Raw genomic sequence first — 18,516 nt, 5'->3', positions numbered from 1 at the left:
TGCATCCTGCGTCGAGAGTCCGGCGCGGAACCCGATCATGTTGTACGTGTAAACGTCGTTGTCTTCGAGGTACCCGTTGAGTCTGTTGAGGACGACGCGCTCCATGACTTTGCCGACGCAGGAGGTTAGAGAAATCGGCCTCAGGTTCTCGATGTTCGGGGCCTTGCCGGGCTTGGGAATCAGCACCGTGCAGGCCGACTTCCATTCTGCAGGAACCATGCCGCTCTTCCAGGACTCATTGATCTTCTCGGTGAGGAAGACAATCGATGGGTCGTCGAGGTTTCTCAACATTCTGTTGGTGACTCCGTCCGGACCCGGCGCAGACTTGCGGTTGAGCGCGAAGATGGCCTGTCTGACCTCGGCAACGGAGAAGTCTTCGTCCAGCTCGGGGCGAGGAGGGCCTCGGTAGTCAGGGAGTTGGGTCGCCGGATCCCCGTCGCGCCGGATGGGCAGGTACTTCTGAATGAGCTTGGAGACGAGTACATCAACCGTGTGAGACCTGGTGGCTTCGTGAAGGGCCCGGGCCAACGTATGCTTCTGATTTGACTTGGAGCCGCTTTCGTCGAGAAGGTGCTTCAGCATACCCCAGGACTTGCCATTGCGCATCTGTCCGTCAATGGATTCGCAGAGCTCGTCCCACTGCTGCTGGCATAGCGCTTTGCAGTGGTCATCGATGACCTTGTTGAGCTCCGAGATTTTCTTTCGGAGTCTGCGATTGAGCCTTTGGCCCTTCCATCGACGGAGCAGGGCGTTTTTGGCCTCGATGAGATGGGCGAGTCTGCTGTCCGTTCGCTCGACGTCGAGATCAGTTTCCACTTTCTTGGTGGCCGCGGAAGCGTCGTTGCGGATGCATTCGCACCATTCTTCGAGGCTGGTGGTTTCCCTGGCTCTCCCGGGTTCTTCCCGAATGTTGCGAAAATGGTCCCAATCGACGAATGTGAATTCCCTGACCCTACTCCGAGCCACCTTGAAGTGGGTCTCGAGAATGTAGTGGTCACTGCCAAACTCCATGGCGGTGTTCTCCCAGCCCACGTCATCGACGTTCTTGACGAAGGCGAGGTCGGGTGTCGTGTCCCGGGTGACGGAGTTGCCGATACGCGTGGGAAAAGCTTTGTCCGTGACCAGAGTGAGGTCCATCTCGTTGGCGTCTTGCCACAGGTTGCGCCCCTTGGTAGTGTCGTAGATGTAACCCCAGAGGCCGTACGGGGCGTTGAAGTCGCCGACGACGACCAAGGGTCGTGGGCCGGCCAGGTCGGTCGCTTTCTTGAGGATGGTCTTGAACTGTTGGCGCGAGTCCCTGGGGTTGCTATAGATATTGAGAACGAAGACACTGTTTCTGCACTGATTCCGCTGCGGCGCGTCGAGCAGGATCTCAACCATGACATATTCGATTCTATCGCTCCCCAGCTTGAGGTCGTGGGTGAGATGAGTAAGCCTTTTATCGATCAAGGTACAAATGCCTCGCCCCCCAGGCCGGCCCGACACGGCCCTGTAGCCCTGGAGCGAGGCAGCGGAGACTAATGTTTCCTGAAGAGCAATGACCTGAGGTTTGATCACCAAAGACCTGAAAAACTGCTGCAGCGGGGCTTTCTTGTTAGAACACCCCCTGCAGTTCCATTGCCAAATGCGAAAACTCTCTTTTGATCTATCCATTATTGGGCTGACCGGACGGACAACCACCTAACGGGGCAGTTAGGGCTGCGCAAAGAATGGGACCTTCTGTCGGAGCGCTGGTGGGATACTTAAGTCTAGCTTCCCTCAGCAGCGGTTGAACGACGGTGGCGGATGAAGCCATTCGCGCTTCAATGGCGTCGATGCGATCTGCGAGAGCTCCGAGGCCCCTTTTGGGGTCCCCGAGCGCAACCTGAATTTGGCGAACGCTGTCGGTGAGGAAAGTAACGCTAGGGACGACCTGTTTGAGGCTGTCTGCCAGCGCAGTGAGAGTTTGCTTAATCTCGCTGACTTCTGCGGACAACACTCCCGATTCGCATGTTTGATTTACGACTGCCCTGCGTTTTGAGGACGTTGCAGTACCATCTACCGGAGCTGGGATTGGAGTCTCAGAGGCCCTGACTGCCGCATCGTTACCCGATGCATTCGAAACAAGTTTCTTGATCTCCGCCATTTCTTTAACGAGCCTATTGATCGTGTTCTTGAGGTCGTCATTCTCTTTGCGTAAGCGAATGACTTCCGAGTCCCTAGCTTGCTCTGGGGGCGGGTCGTTACGAGGTGCCGGAGCGGCCCCCGTATTGGCGCCGGGCTTGGGACGCACCAGATCGGCCCAAACGAGGGTCGGTTGCCTCCCGCAGCCTGTGGAGGCGGACTGAGGTCCGGATGATGGCTGGGCTCTGGAACCTTGGCGGCCCCTGGAACCGGATCTGGACCTAGATTTGTATCGGACCCGGGATCCCGACCTGGACCTGGAGACGGTGCGGCTCCTGTTGCGTCCACGAGACCTGGATCTCTCCCTGGACCGGGAGCGGCTGCGGCCAGATCGGCGTTGAGGCGATGCTTGCCGGGCTTGATTCGCGTCGTTGAGGGCGCGGGAGCGTTCCCTCCGTCTGCGCCTGACGAGATACGGCATCTGGAATTTTTGTTTACACTCCTGGGCGGCCGTAAGGTGGTCGCCTCCGCAGAGCTTGCATTTGGGATCGCACCTATGCTGAGCGTCGGGGTTTGCTTCTCCGCATCCCCTGCAGATGGCTTCGTTGGGCAAAGGGCAGACGTCGGAGCGGTGCCCGAGTCTGCCGCAGCTGTAACACACGTCCATTTGCTTGCGAAATAAAGTGCACTTGACGATAATGCCGCCATACGAGACAAAATTGGGCACCTTGTAACCGTCGAACAGAACCACCACGGTGCCGGTGTTCTTGATTCTTTTGGCGCCGAGCACCGTGGGGTTTCTTGGATTGACGAGCTTTTTGTCGATCATCACAGGCCCGTCGCTGAGGGAGATGCCGCGGATGACGCCCTTGCACGTGGAGTGGGGGGCGGCCTCGCAAGCGCTCACCTCAAAGCGTCGATCGGCGACGGAGATGCCCGAGATACCGACATAGCGTGCAGCGTTGTTTCTATTGGGTGTGCTGATCACCATTATATTTTGTTGAAAGTTGGGACACATCGTGTCGGTGTCCCGTGTCGCCGAATCGAGTCCGGCAGCCTGCCATATGGCCTCGGCAACCGCAGTAGGTCCCACCTTGCTGATACATAGACCTCCCCTAGGCCGCACGATGATCTTTGCCTCCTCCTTGGGCAGCGGAGGCATCCTGCCCCCTCGAATAATCTTGCTTTTAATGCCCGCGTGGTCGGGGCGGCACCGAGCGTTGGAACCGGCGTTAGGCTGAACTTCGACCACATCGGCGCCAGTCTGATTGGCGGCAGCGTGTCTCCTTCTCGTTGAACGTCTGGCGGCAACGAGCTGCCACCCGGAGTCTTTAGTAAAGTCCTCAGGAGTTAAAATCTCCCCCTCCACCTCACAGTCCATCATCACGAAGTCCGTGGAAAAGAAGAGGCGGGCGAGCGATGCCTAACCCTAACGCGGTTAGGGTCAACACACAGTCACGTCGGAGTTCATAGAAAAACGGCAGTAAAAGTCACAAAAGTCCACCCACCTATAAAAGTCGGGTATCGGCGTATTCCTCTTGACCTCACGGATCCAAAAATGTAGGAAGTTCAAGGACACACACTCAATAAACATTCGAAAAATGAGCAAAAAGCAGGAGCCAAACGAAATACCCGCGGCGTGCGCGCCAGCCCCTCCATGTTTAATTCCAAAATAAACCTAGTGGTTACGACGCTCGCCTTGGGACCAGGGGTACGCGGGTTCAAATCCCGCCTCAGCAAGAAATTTTATTTTCTTTCTTGAGAGTTTCTTGATACGCACCACAAATTACGGCTGGCTTAAACAGCTTCGCTGTTAAAAATTGGCTGTGTTTTAGCTCTAGTTAAACATAGTCGAGTAGCGATAGCTACAGACCGCCGGCTGCGCTTAGGCGTCTAACGGCATCGCTTTCACGGCGTTTGGCCAACCGTTCGGCACGCTCCTCTCGAGTCTCTTCAGCCTGCTGTCTCCTCTTCATTTCTATGGCGATCCCTGGCCTCCTTCAGGCTGGCCGACTTCTCACCATCCATACTGCGGCCTCAGCTATGGCTGCGGCGACGCGAGCTCTCCCCTTCAATACTCCGGATTATCACAGCTGCGGAGCGCGGGGTGTGACGTCATACAAAGGGCGCGGTGAGCGCCCGACGGCTAAAGGGCTTTACCAATGGGCTTTACCAAAGGCAGGAGCGGTGGCCGCGCGGCGACCGCGACGAGCCGAATTGCTGGAGAATCGAGGGCCGTGGTGTGACGTCACAGTGCGGCCACGGCTCAAAGTGCGGCGACGGCGAAGAGGCGAAAACGTGGCGTAATGTAGCTATCGCTAAAAAAAAAACTGCACGATTTCGAGGTAACGTGGCCTTTCTTTACCGCTCAAGCCTTACTGTAAGATCGTAGTAAAGATGATGATGATGACCTTAAAGGCAGCCTGAAAAGATGCCCACTGCTTTCGAACACGGTTCAGCCTTCTTCCCACCGCAGTACCATCCATATCTCGTCTCCTCCCCGAACAAAGTCCTGTTTGAATTCTGTTTGGTGGTCGCGGCGACGCCTTCAGGCACTTGGGCGGTCTGAAGTATGCATAGTCCACAGGGTGTCCAATTGTCGTTTTAGTGGGATAGTAATTATGTGGACACTCCAGGCGCATTTATGCCGTCGCCGTGGTCGTCGCCGTGAGGTTCCGTATTAAGTCCAAGGGCGACAAAATCGTCGCCGCGCGCCGTATGCTCTTTGTGCGAGTGAAAGCGTGCGAGGGTGAGCCGGCGATCGCGGCTCAATCTCGCCGCGCGAAAGGGAGGAAAGCGGGAAGAAAAGCGCGCCAGCTTCCGTCGCGCTCAACGCTCCGGGGGGAGGCTAGGGAGGGGGGGGGGGGGGAGGTGCGAGTTCTACTCCGGGCGGCAGCGTAGATGGCTTTCAAGATACAGCGGCCCAGGAGGCCCGGCAGGCCGCGCGCGCCCGCCCAGGCCGCTGTATCTTGAAAGTCATCTGCGACGGTGACACAGTCGACCGTGCACTGTTTTCCCGGCTTAGTTCACGTGGATGCGAGACGCAGCACCAAGGTCAATTTGCTCGCTGCTACACTACCGGGCTTCCTCACACCAGCGTTTTCACAGCGAGTTTCCGCGGTCATCCAGTGAGATGCGTTAATGTTTGCGTGTGCGCGCGTGACAGCATACTTGTCAATTTAGTTGGTATGCCTACGTTTACAAGCTCATACGGCCGATAAAACGAATACGGCCACTAATTTGCTATCGCAAACGATGCTTCGCCTTTCGGACGAAACTGCGACGTTTTGTTGCTGCTGCTTTTTATTTATTTATGTTTATTTATTAGTTACCTGCATCGCCCCGTAGGGCATTACCGCAGGGAGGTTACAGACTTAACTTGGTACATGAACAAATTGTTTCAATGCGTGAGAAAAAGCCTCATTAGACGTGATGTATACAATGCTCGATGGCAAACTGTTCCTATCTCGAACAGTTCTAACAAAAAAGGAATAACGGAAGACGTCACCCCCAGAAGAAAATTCCCTGACCTTCAAACAGTGGCCCAGTCGCTTAGATATGTAGTGTGGTGCTTGGATATATTGTTCGCGGTTTATACGTGTTTTAGATTAACAAATAAATACGTGACTGCATTTGGTGACGCGACAAGCACAATCCCGCAAGCGTGGCGGGCGATGTCAAGTTGACACGTCACAACAACGTAATCGCCCGCCTTGGTTGCTGGCTTGATTGCTTCCTATTCCATGACGCATACCCACTACGGGGGATTGGCCTAGAAGCAGGTGGTTAAAATGTATATGGGAGGGAACAGTTGAAATTGTACACTGGAATATAGTAGACAAACTTATGTTAGCGCTCGCCTCTTGTCACCTTTAAACTTATTTGTCCTCATCTTCCGACCTATTTCTACTTGTTTGTCTACAGGCGGCTCTCCGTCTACATATCCAAGTTGTTATACCCGCATAACCCATAACGCCGAGCGCTCTTAAATAGTACTATCACATTAAGACATTCCGCGAAGTGACAGCGACTTGACGTAAGCTTATTCGTCCAATGATAAAAAAAGCTACAAGTGCGTCCCGGAAGCGTCCATGCGTCCCGGAAAGTTTCGGCTCCTTCACTCAGCAACCAATTGCCGTTAACCCTTTCAGCCCTGAATTTTTTTTTAACGTGCAGAAAATTTTTTCTTCGTTTTGTATTGATTTACTACGGCCTAAGAAGCACAAAAATACTTATTCTATTCGGAGTACCACATAAGCATAAGATATGGCATCATGTCCTATATATAGGACACCAGGGCTTAGTGGTTGTAAAGAGCAATATGAAGTATTTCGAAGTTGCATATTATTCTCGGCTGTATCACACATTTAAATGTATAAAAACTTGCATGATGGTCATTTGACAGTGGTTCTGTTGCATCAGAGGCATCAAAAATATTCTTCGTGCTGGTTATACACGGTTCATCATTGCACTTCAATGTCCTCTATCTTTGCTAGTCGCTTTGTCGGATGTGTTTTCGTCATAGATAGTCAATTATTCTACTGTACGGAAATTACTGCTCCCCAAGCCTGCAAAAGCAAACTATATCCCACTTTTCATCGTCATCGTCTGCCAGCTTCAACACGCAGACGTCCTTCATCATTGCACTTGAAAGGCCTCCATCTACTTGATAGTCGCTTTATCAGATGTATTTTCGTCATAGATGGCCAAATCTTCGTCTATTGTGCAGAAATTACTGCTCCCCAAGTCTGCAAAAGCAAACTGTGTGTAGCTCCCACCGACGCCGCAACGCGGCGACGCTAAGGTCGGCGCTCTCGGCCAGCGCCTTGGTGCCGGCTGCAAAAGACGACGAAAATAAAGTTGGGCGGCGCGTGCTCGATGCGTAAGCATGGCACGCGCTAGTCTGTTCTAAAAGCATGCGGCGCTGGTCCTCTTGTTCGGGCGCTCCGCTGAGACCCCTCGGTTCCGGACATGTGTATCCTGGTTTTCATCGTCATCTACCTCCAACACGCCCACTTCCTTCATTATTGCACTTGAATGGCCTCCATTTACTTGATAGTCACTTTGTCAGATGTATTTTCGCCATATATGGCAATTTCATCGTCTACTGTGCAGCAATTACTGCTCCCCTAGCCTGCAAAGGCAAACTGTATATCCTGATTTTCATCGTCATCGTCTTCTACCTCCAACACGCACACTTCCTATAGTGCAGCAAACATATTTGGGTCCTTGATACACACACTTATTACTATAGGAGTCCCCTTTCCACTGAATGCAAAAGTTCAGGCTGACTTACCGCCTTGGGAATAATAACACAAGAAATCGGAAGCTTTTACAAGCAACAGCGTCCTCACTGTACATTCAGCTTATGCCGGGCCCTTGACAACCATTGAGCCCTGGTGTCCTATATTTAGGACACGCAGATCATGGCGTGCTGCGGGCTATGCGCAAATAATAGGCAAAAGTTCCCGATATAAATACACTCCTAACCATATCAGAAACAACACACAAAATTATGATTGCTACCGAGACAATAGGTGTTGAGTAAAATATTATCAAAAGACGCGGAAACTGCTGCAGTCGTGTTTCTTGCCTTCCGCCATTTTGATTTCACCTCTAGGGCTTTCTGAGAAAGACAAGGATGAAGAAACTGTCGCCTATGCTGGCGGAGGTGTATGGAGAATAGCTTAAATTCTTTTTTGAGTTTGCTAACCATTTGCGTAACGATTAAGAACAATTTCTTTTCGTGTCCTTTATATAGGACGCCAGGGCCTAAAGGGTTAAAAACTATGTAAATCATCATGACGAAGTGACGAAGCCAGCTACCTTGAGGAGCTGACTTCCGCATTCACGTGACAGTGACCCAAACCAAAGATGAAGAATTCCTCTTAAAAGTGCTTCAAGCCGCTTTTCTTGAGGAATTCTTCGTGCGGTATATTTCAATAATTTCTTCCCGCAAATGTCTATTGTAATAAGTCAACCTCTTTCCTAATACCAGCAGAATCTTGGCCAATCCCGCCCTAGTGCGTATATGCGCCATCAGTAAAGGAAAACTAAACGAACGTGCCATGCGACGCTAAGATGAATAATATTATTATTATTCAAAATTTAACTTGCACAGTTTTACGTCTATCCATTACTGCACTTATTTTATTATTAAGTTCATATCACTATTCCTATCTATGCAAGGCCTACTATCTACCTTAGTATAGACTACTTTATTTGTTTCAATATCCCGGTTCATTTCTCACCTTCAATTATTTCCTTATTTTTCTGTTTTATTATTTATTTTATTTATTTTATTATTAACTAATTTCTTTTATATTTTGAATCATAATACCACCTGGTTCGTGGCATATCCCCCACAGTGGGTTTGTGCCATTATTTGAGGCTTCATCATCAGAACGCCCCGCACTCGCTCACAGCCACGGTTTCTGTTCAATCTACATGGCAACATCTGCACCCGATCTGAAGATCCTAGCCCTGCGTGACTCGAAGTCACGCGGGCAAGCTGTCAGTAGCGGTGGCCCGACAGCTCACTCTTCGACAGCCGGGCCACGGCCAGAAACGCTCAGCCCTTCACCACCACCGGTGCGGATTCAGGTTGTCGGAGGGGCGTCGTCGCAGAGGGACCAAGCGAGGCCCAGTCGCGACTTCCCGGTCTACCGCCGCCATCCGGTTGCGGCGCTTGAGGCCACGCAGCCCCAGGACGAGCGCTTCTGTATCGTCCTCTGGGTCGTGGGCGCCTCCCTCGCGTTCCCCCTGGTGCTGTCCGCGTGGCTAGTCGTGGTTCCCCTCGTGGTTCACGCCAACTGGACCACGCTTGTTTCACCGCCGCCCGTCTCCGCGTCCCCGCCGTCGTCCACTCCGTTCTCTTCGACTACGGTCGTCCCAACGACCAGCACTTCCCCAGGGCAGAACTTTCTTTCCGCCTGCCTCGCGCCTTTAACGTTGCCAGCGTTGGCGCCGCGTCTCAACGTCAGCGCCCCGGACTCGTTCGGACCGTCAAACGAAAGCTCGAGACCCATATTTTGCCTCTTCAACAATACGCGGGCCTACGGTGATCCCGGAGGCGGATCTCGGTGGAACTACGTGTTCGCGGCTGTGCCCTTCGCCCTGTGCCCGCACATCATCTACTGGTCGGTGGGCATCGAAAACGGAAATCTGACGAGCCGGCAGCCCGTGTTCGACGAGCTGTATGGCCTGCAGCGGCTGAGGGCAGTAGCCGACGCGTTGAACTTCACCGCCGTCAAGATCCTGCTGGCACTAGGTGGATACCCCCAGGACGGGCCCCACTTCTCTACGCTGGGCCGGGACGATGCCACAATGGGCCGGCTGGTGAACAACGTTGTCGATTCTGTGTACAGGTTGGGCCTCAACGGCGTCACTGTGCACTGGGTCGAGGCTCGGGCTGATTGCCAGGGGACTGATGACGTTGGCGTGCTCAGCAGACTTCTGCGCAGTCTTCGCAGACGGTTCGACGCAAGGTCCGGCGGTTTGGTGACCGTGATGCTCGAACTGAACGCGCGCAGCCAGTTCGTTGCTCGGGAAACTGCCGACGTCGTCGACCACTTCTTCCTGGCGACGCAGAACGAGCGTACACTGAACTGGGTCAACATACAAGACTTCTGCGAGGCTGGCACCAATGACATGCACGTGGCATACCGGTGGTTCGCGAGCGCTCTACCTGCGATGAAACTCCGGAGGTCCCAGCTTTGCCTGACCGACAGCCTGATGCCGTTCCACGCAAGCACCGACCTCGAACCTAAACTGGTCCTCCAATACGCGAGAACGGATTTTCGACGCGTGCCCCTCTACTTGGAATGCGAGCACACCAACATCTGCGAGATCCATCCCCCACATACTTCGTGCATCTTCCACTTCTTCGTGGTGAAAAGTTCGCCGGGCCTCCAGGACGACTTGCTGTTCCTGATCGATGACGTCAGCACTCTACGGAAGCGCCTCGACTTTGCTGAAATCAACGCGACCCAATTAGCATCGGCACCTGGTGACTCTCCGCACGCCTGTGTCCTCCTCCTCGACTTGGACAGTGACAACTACGCCGACCAGTGCGGTGGCCGCTTCTACCGTTACGCGCTCATGCGCAATTACTACTACGGCACTCTGGGCAAAACACTTTCCGGTGGCGGTGCTATTCGTGACACGTACGCTGTCTGTCAACAGTGGTAGGGGGAAAGCAGAGACGCGAGCTTAGAGTGCACAGTCGTGATACGCGTCGCACAATGTACAGTCACAAGTAGGGCGTAGAAGCTGAGAGGTCTTTTGTTGACCGCGGTATATGCGCAGTTGTCATGTCGTGTAATAACGTCTTCGACTGCATTTTTTTTGTTTGCAATTGATAGTACCTAGCCGGCCGTGGACGCGCGTGTCGCGTATCTGCTCTACTTGCCGATAGCGAGCCGATAATCGAATGTAAATAACTTTTTCGAGTTAAACAGGTCGTACGACAGTGACAAAATGTTTTAGCCGTAATTTGCTGTCTGGCGAAAAGCTGCAAGTGCCGTGTGCTCACTAAGGTTTCATAAACTCGGATGAAAAAAAAAGCTGTAATTTTGAATTTTAATTCTGAATTGGATTTTATGAATCACAGGAAGATATGTACATTGGGTAAGATATAAAGGTGGGGCCCTATAGCTCTCGTAGGAGTTCTGGAGGGGGCCCGTATGTTATATGCTTTTATATAAACACTAGAGCACGTGCGAAAAAAGAATGTGCGAGACAGTACAAATATGGCACATACTCACGAAGCAAGTGACGCGAGCATAAAAGAGCGAAGATTAGTTTTGTAGCTGATAAATGGCTGTTGTGCTGTAAGATCTGTTGGTAATTTATTACAGAGCTGCGATGCGGCATGCGAGAATGTAAATTATCCATAATTAGGGCGAGATTTTGGAACGGTTAGAGTTTTCGAGGTAACTGATCGTAAAGGGTATGGTGGTATTTTGATAATTTTTACAGAAGGACATAGTATGATTTTGTACATGATTTTATAGAGCAAAACGAGAACGTGATAATCAATGCAAGGTTTTACCGGTAGTTTATCAATAATGGGTAGGCGAATGTGATCGTGATTACTGCTTATATGGCGTTTCATACATCGAACCCACAATACTCGTATAGTGTTGAACGTCGGGCGAGTAAGTGTTGTTCCATTGGCGAAACAGCGAGAAAAGACAATGAGAAGTCCTTTTAGCTACGCCTAAGAGACCTTAAGGCGAAAGCCTTAGTCATGCTCATGACTATGACTTCGACCATCAACCTTTAGCCCTTTCCTACACTTAGTACCCACGTCCGAACCCACTCCACTGGTTTTAACCGCGGAGCTGTTTATGCCGAGCGTAATCTGTCTGTTGTAAACAAAATGTGGGCCGATCCTGGCGGCAATGCCGAAAGGGTCGAAGCGCAACGGCAAATACCCCTGTGAACTAGCGAAGCTGAGCCTGACTAATACCCCTGTTAAGCGGGCAAGTTAAGTGCACTTACGGAGAGTGTCACTCGGTTTAAGTGCACTTTGCCCAATCTAAACGTCGCAAGTGGAGTGTCACTCGCTGCAGAGTGTACTCCGGTCGAAGTGCGTTCACGGAACGCACTTTGCTGGCCGAGTGCGTAGCCTCGTCGCCAGCAGTTTCAATGGTATAAAATGTAATGCATAAAAAAAGGACACAGAAGTTCATTTCAGTGGTTAAACAGCTCTTGCGCACAAATAATAGCCTAAAACGCGTTCATATTCCGTTCGAGCAGGATCAAATGCCGCCTCGTCGCACGCCGCTATCTCGTTCTGGATTGGCTAGGCATTTTTCTCTGCCAGCATTGACTTGCCACACTCTTAAATAAAAAATATTTTCGTTTTTTGTTGAAAAAACATAGATTAAGTTTGTTTTAATTAATGATACAACGTAAGACAATGACTTTTTAGAAGTACTTTTCTTTTTAATCTACGTATTCACAAAACGCGCTCGTAGTCTGTCGCCATTTTTTTACTGCGAGTGCACTCTGTTTTCCCGTTTAGAACCGCGTAGCCTAAGTGTCACTCAAGGTCCCGAAGTGCACTCCCCGTAAGTGCACTTAACTTGCCCGCTTGACAGGAGCATAAGTCTAGCTAAGCATGGTTGAGACTGCTTAAGCTTAGTCAGTCATTTACAAGAGAGCGTTAGCACCAGTCGGGGAGACGACGTTTAGCTGCGGCACCAAATGAGTAATTATATAAAAACGTTGCGAGGCGAGAAGATGGTAAAGACTTCCGACGCGCTGCTCGACGAGTGTCCCGTTCTGATCTCGTCGAAAACCTCCGAGCCGCCCCCAGAGGCACTGGCAACAGTCACCAACGCCGCGCGCGTTTGGTGCGAACGCGGGCAAAGCGCCGGCGGCGTCGACAACAGTTCTGCGCGTTGCTGGTGCTGCTGCATGTCCTAGTTTGTGCAGATGATAAAACTACTATCCTTGGTCCGTATAGCTCTCTACTAATTTGCTATCGCAATTGATGCTTCGCCTTTCAGGTGAAACTGCGACAACGTTTATTGCGATAGCAATTATATGGACACTCAAAAGCAGATTTCTGCCGTCGGCGTCGCCGTCGCCGTCGCCGTGAGGTTCCGTATGACGTCAATGGAGATGAAATCGTCGCCGCGCGCCGCGGAACGCTGTATGTGCGAGTGAAAGGGCGCGAGGGACGCGCGCTTTCACGGGGAGTGAACGAACGGCGGAGAACAAACGCGCGTTCTGCGCTGTGCTCCCTTAAGGGCTGCAGAAGTAGGCGTCTCTTTCCTCCTCTACAATCACCATATGTGTAGACCAAACGTGCCTTCTTCCGACGCGCGAAAGGACGTGGGGGAGGGGGGGAGGGAAGGGAGGCGACGTTTAGCTGCGGCACCAAGTGCCTATTTATATGAGAGGCTCCGGCAACAGTCACCAACGCCGCACGCATTTTGAGCGAACGTGGGCAAAACGCCGACGGCGTCGACAACAGTTCTGCGTGTTGCCGGTGCTGCTGCATGTCCAAGTTTATACAGCTGATAAAGCTGCTATCATTACTCCGTATAGCTCTCTTCAAATTTGCTATCGCAATTGATGCTTCGCCTTTCAGGTGAAACTGCGACAACTTTTTTATATAAATACGCATTTGATGCGGCGGCTAAACGTCGCCTCCCCTCCCTCCCGTCCCCCTACGACCTTTCGCGCGACGGAAGAAGTCGCATTTGCTCTATCTATATATATATATATATAGAGAGAGAGAGAGAGAGAGAGAGCAAATGCGACTTCTTCCGTCGCGCGAAAGGTCGTAGGGGGACGGGAGGGAGGGGAGGCGACACACACACACACACACACACACACACATATATATATATATATATATATATATATATATATATATATATATATATATATATATATATATATATATATATATGGTGATTGTAAAGGAGGAAAGAGACGCTTAATTCTGCAGCCCTTCAGGGAGCACGGCGCAGAACGCGCATTTGCTCTCCGCGTGCGTTGGCTCCTCGAGAAAGCGCGCGTCCCTCGCGCGCTTTCACTCGCACATACAGCATACGGCGCGCGGCGACGATTTCATCTCCATTGACGTCATACGGAGCCTCACGGCGACGGTGACGGCAGAAATCCGCTTTTGAGTGTCCATATAATTGCTATCGCAATAAAAGAATGAAATGCATAATCGACTATTTTACGATAGCAATTATATGGACACTCAAAGCGGATTTCTGCCGTCACCGGAACGCTGTATGTGCGAGTGAAAGGGCGCGAGGGACGCGCGCTTTCACGGGGAGTGAACGCACGGCGGAGAACAAAAGCGCGTTCTAAGCTGTGCTCCCTTAAGGGCTGCAGAAGTAGGCGTCTCTTTCCTCCTCTACAATCACCATATATGTAGAGTAAACGTACCTTCTTCCGACGCGCGAAAGGCTGTGGGGGAGGGGCAGGGAAGGGAGGCGACGTTTAGCTGCGGCACCAAGTGGCTATTTATATCAGAGGCTCCGGCAACAGTCACCAACGCCGCACGCATTTTGAGCGAACGCGGGCAAAACGCCGGCGGCGTCGACAACAGTTCTGCGTGTTGCCGGTGCTGCTGCATGTCCAAGTTTATACAGCTGACTAAAGCTGCTATCATTACTCCGTATAGCTCTCTTCAAATTTGCTATCGCAATTGATGCTTCGCCTTTCAGGTGAAACTGCGACAACTTTTTCGCATGTCCGCCTCTTCGAGTAGACCAGCTCATGAACTAGAATTGCGCTATCTGCAACAGCCAACCTTTAAAATGTTGCAAACAACAGTTCGCTGAAACACCCTGTATATCTTAACATGAGGGAGGGAATGGTTCGCGCCAATTAGGGAGCCGACTAGAGCCAATAGTTCCGCCCATGCCACGAAGATACTACTTTATATAACCTCCAGGAGTTTTTCCAGGTTACGTAAGTAAATTACCTCCCACCCTTACTTGAGTCTTAGTTACGTCGCAAAAAGTATACGTCGGCGTAAAGCAGTTTTGTCCCGCGCGTGAGCCTGTTATCGCAATGCTTCTTTTTGTACGCACTGAGAAAAGGTAACTGATCATTGCTGTAAAAAAATGAATGAAATCAAGGTCAGTCGGACGCAATTGGCGATCACTGCCTGGCCTTTACATTTTGTTCCCTTGCGTTAGCTAACTAATAAGCTTATTTCGCATAGCTGTCTACCAATTTGCTTCGCCTTTCGCGCGAAAGTGCGACTTTTTAAGTGCGTAAGTATTTCTATGGTTGCCCAACGAGAAAACTGTCCTAGGGTCTGTCCGTCCGCTTTCAAGATAGAGCCAGCAGCAATGTTTTCGCCAACTGTGGCAGACGACAACGACGACGAACGCGCGAGCAGTGGCGTGAGCGCGAGGGGCAGTATGGGAACGCGGGCTGATCAGCGGCATCGGAGCCAGCTGTGAAAGAAGACGATGACGAACGCGCGGGCAGTGTCACGAGCGCGTCTCTGTGACCACGTGACGTGTGCAGTGAGGCACGCACTAGGCACACCTTTAGTAAGCCAGAACTGTGCAGAAGCCGTGGCTTCGGATCCGAACGCCATCAGCGCACGTGGCACCGCCACTATATAGGCGAGGAGTCAAACTCCAAGTGTGCATCAAAGACGAATCTTCAAGTTCAAGCGAAACATCTACGCCTGAAATGAAGCCGTCATGTTTTAGTCAAGTCGTGTCAAGTCAAGACACAAAGCCACGACTGCTCTGTGTCGTCTTTGTGTCACGCTTGTTAGGTCGGTGGCGTAATTCTAGGTTAAGCGCTCGATCATTACCATAAAAAATGTTATATCTGTAAGGCGCCATGGCTATTGAAATTAAGAAGGAATTGTAAATGACTGAGAAGCATATCTGAGATTTTCTTCACCGCATGCACTGTGTTGCAAAGGGAATCAAGCGATCGTGATTCTGAGAACACTGCAGAGTGGCGCGTAGAACACATAAGTTACCCAGACCTTCATTGAGCATGCACGAACAACTGCTTCTAGAAGGATATTGTCTCAACTTTCACCATGTGATGTCTGCGCTCAACGAAATGCAGGAATCGAACGTATGCTCATCGTCACTTTCCATAGACACTTTCTCAAAATCGGTGCACGCCGCTATGTACACGGGGGTTTCATATACAGGGTGTCCACATAAAACGTCCTCGATTTCAAAATGAAATAAAAAAACTAAGATACATTGATACCTCCAATTTGTGGAATCATTTTAACCAACACAAACTGTTTTAGTTTTTTAAACGTTCTGCGCTGTTCGTGAACTATATTTATAACCTTCCCGAGCACATGCATGCGTGATTTACTGGAAAAGCTATTACACTTAGGCACGGAGTAAGTAAGATAAGACAGGAGCGCCGACTCCGCTCGTCTGGAAGGGACACATTCTGCAACGCCGGCTCCTGCTTCACAGCGTGTTCGCCAGACGGCGCTACGACTTAAGAAAAACTCTGCAGCGGAGAGGAGCAAAGGCGCGGGGGCTCTCTCGCGGCGCCTGCTTGCCTATCCATTTTGTCGTCTGCTCCGCGCACGCCCTGACGCCTGTAGTACGCATAGCTCTTGCGGTTCACGGAGTGACGTTAGCAGGAGAAACAAGTCATGTATCATGTTATTTAATTTATTTTATACAGGCCAAATGCAGGGCATTTGTCAGGTGGCCTACATGAAACTTTACAAGGCACAGGAACAGAAAATAAACAAAGATAGAGAGAAAAACTATAGCAAATGGTAAGGCGATATAACGGCAGTTCGGGTGGTCTCAAGCAATGAAAGACGACAGCGAAAAGAAGTTTTTACGCAAAAGCTGACGTTTATCACTCTTCTTTATCTGAGCACGCATCAAGTGCTGAGATGCTTCGCTTGCTTCTTTGCTTCTCGCGGTGTTTTTCGTGTCGCCCGGTTCTCTTGTGAGCAGAATCCCCACATTCTCATTAAACATAATAATTGGGAATTCCTGCCAGTGTTTCCTGCTCATTATTTCACAACAGAAGCTCTGACTATGTGTCTGCATAACTAGGGGAATCATCTCGAAGGCGAGGCTGAGAATTTACAGGGTAGCCAGCCGGCATTTACACTGGCTAACCTCCTTGTGTTTCTTTACCTTTCTCTCTCTCTCTACATTACGGCATGTGTATGGGCAAGGAAAGGCACCTGCACTGTGTGTAGTTGAAGAGAAATTTAAATTGAGCTCCTCCCGTCCTTCCGCATTGGCGTCTTCTGGTTCCTCCTGGCATTCAGCATCATTGAGCTACGCCAGGCTTCCCTAAAAAATTGAAGGAACTGCTCCGCTTCGAAGTCGAGGCACTTTCTTTAGATCTAGTAGGACATCACCTTTGTCTTTGCTGAAGTAACTATCAAAAATAAGCTGCTTCTCGAAGTGTCGCACACATATTTTGTCCATTGCTTTAAGCGCTCGCTTATTTGAGGCATTTTTGACGCCACTGGTGGAGTAGTTGAAGATCAGATGGCGAAGCGAAGAGCGAAAACTTCTCGCGTCCTTTGCCGTACCCAGATTTACAGCCGGGAACAAAACACTGTCCTGTTGCTCAGTCTCTTCACGCACAAGTATCAAGATACCTTGTTTCGTCAGGCATGAATAAACATACTGCAGACATGGTAAACAAAGCGAGGAAGACGAAAATTTCCCACCTTCGCTTCCGTGCAGACGTAGAGGAGTGAAAAACAAGTACGTCTGTGTTGTGTCTTTTTGTACAGCATCATTTATCGTCTGTTCCCTCTAAAGACATCTAAAAATGTTTCGTATGCGTGCATAAAAGCGCTACCGCGTGTTTACTTGCGCTTTATTATTTGTGCGCATATATTTTTTGTGTTTGATTGCTGTCAAATTGAGACGGCCGACGGTCCACGTTTGCAGCAGACGACACGCTCAGCGGGTGCCGCGCTGCCCGTTCTGCGCCGCCGTCGCCGCCGGTCTCCGCCACTCAGCGCATGCGCACATGGAAGCAAGCTGATGAGTGTTTTCCACGCGCCTCGACAGATGGCGCTACGAGATGTATAATTTGCGTTGCACGTTTTGTCCCGAGCGAATGCGTTGCGCGGCGGCGGAGTCGGCGCTCCTGTCTATCTTACTCCGTGCACTTAGGGTTCCGTTTATTGTCTCCAAATAAAAACAACACGCCTCGTTTAGTTCACTGAGGACACCGGCGAAATCTACCGTGGGTCTAGCATTACGCATTTTATATGGGGAAAAATTCTTTGATTTTATTGCATTGCCTATATTTAGGCCAAAAAACTTCAAATTCCGACACACATTTCTTCATTTTCGCAAAATAGCGCAGTGTGAGCTCAAATTATTTCGAGACATTGAGAAACATAGCCGATAACAACGGGGGCGGCACTGTGCTGCGGCACCAACTGCGTATCTTGCGACCGGGTGCAAGGGTTCTCGCACGCAAAAGGAGGAAAGGGGGAAGGCAGCGCGGGAGGGAGGGGTTGTGGCCAGCAAAATTGAGTACTCGTACTTTGCGCGGCTGCGGGCGGTCGCGCCCATCGTATCTTGACAGCTACCTGCACACGGATCCTAGCTTTGTATGCGCTGTGCTTTCGCCGCTCAGTTTCTGCTGAAGCGACAGACCGCACGAACCTTCGCTAGCTGCTGCGACCGCCCTTACTCACGCCAGCGTTTTGACAGCTGTTGTCTGTGGTCATATTCATGTGTGCTTGTGCGCGCTGACACCATACTTATTAATTCAGTTAGAAAGCGAATGTGTCCAAGTTTATACAGCCGATAAAACTACTATACTTACTCCGTATAGCTCTCTACTAATTTGCGATCGCAATTGATGCTTCGCCTTTTTTAAATATGTAAACTCGGTGAGTGGTCCAGATTTTATTGCGATAGCAATTATACTGACACT

The sequence above is a fragment of the Dermacentor silvarum genome, chromosome 9 (genome assembly GCF_013339745.2).
Source record: "Dermacentor silvarum isolate Dsil-2018 chromosome 9, BIME_Dsil_1.4, whole genome shotgun sequence".
NCBI classification, from domain to species: domain Eukaryota; kingdom Metazoa; phylum Arthropoda; class Arachnida; order Ixodida; family Ixodidae; genus Dermacentor; species Dermacentor silvarum.
The sequence above is the reverse complement of the archived record's forward strand: the minus strand, read 5'-3'. Positions refer to the sequence as shown.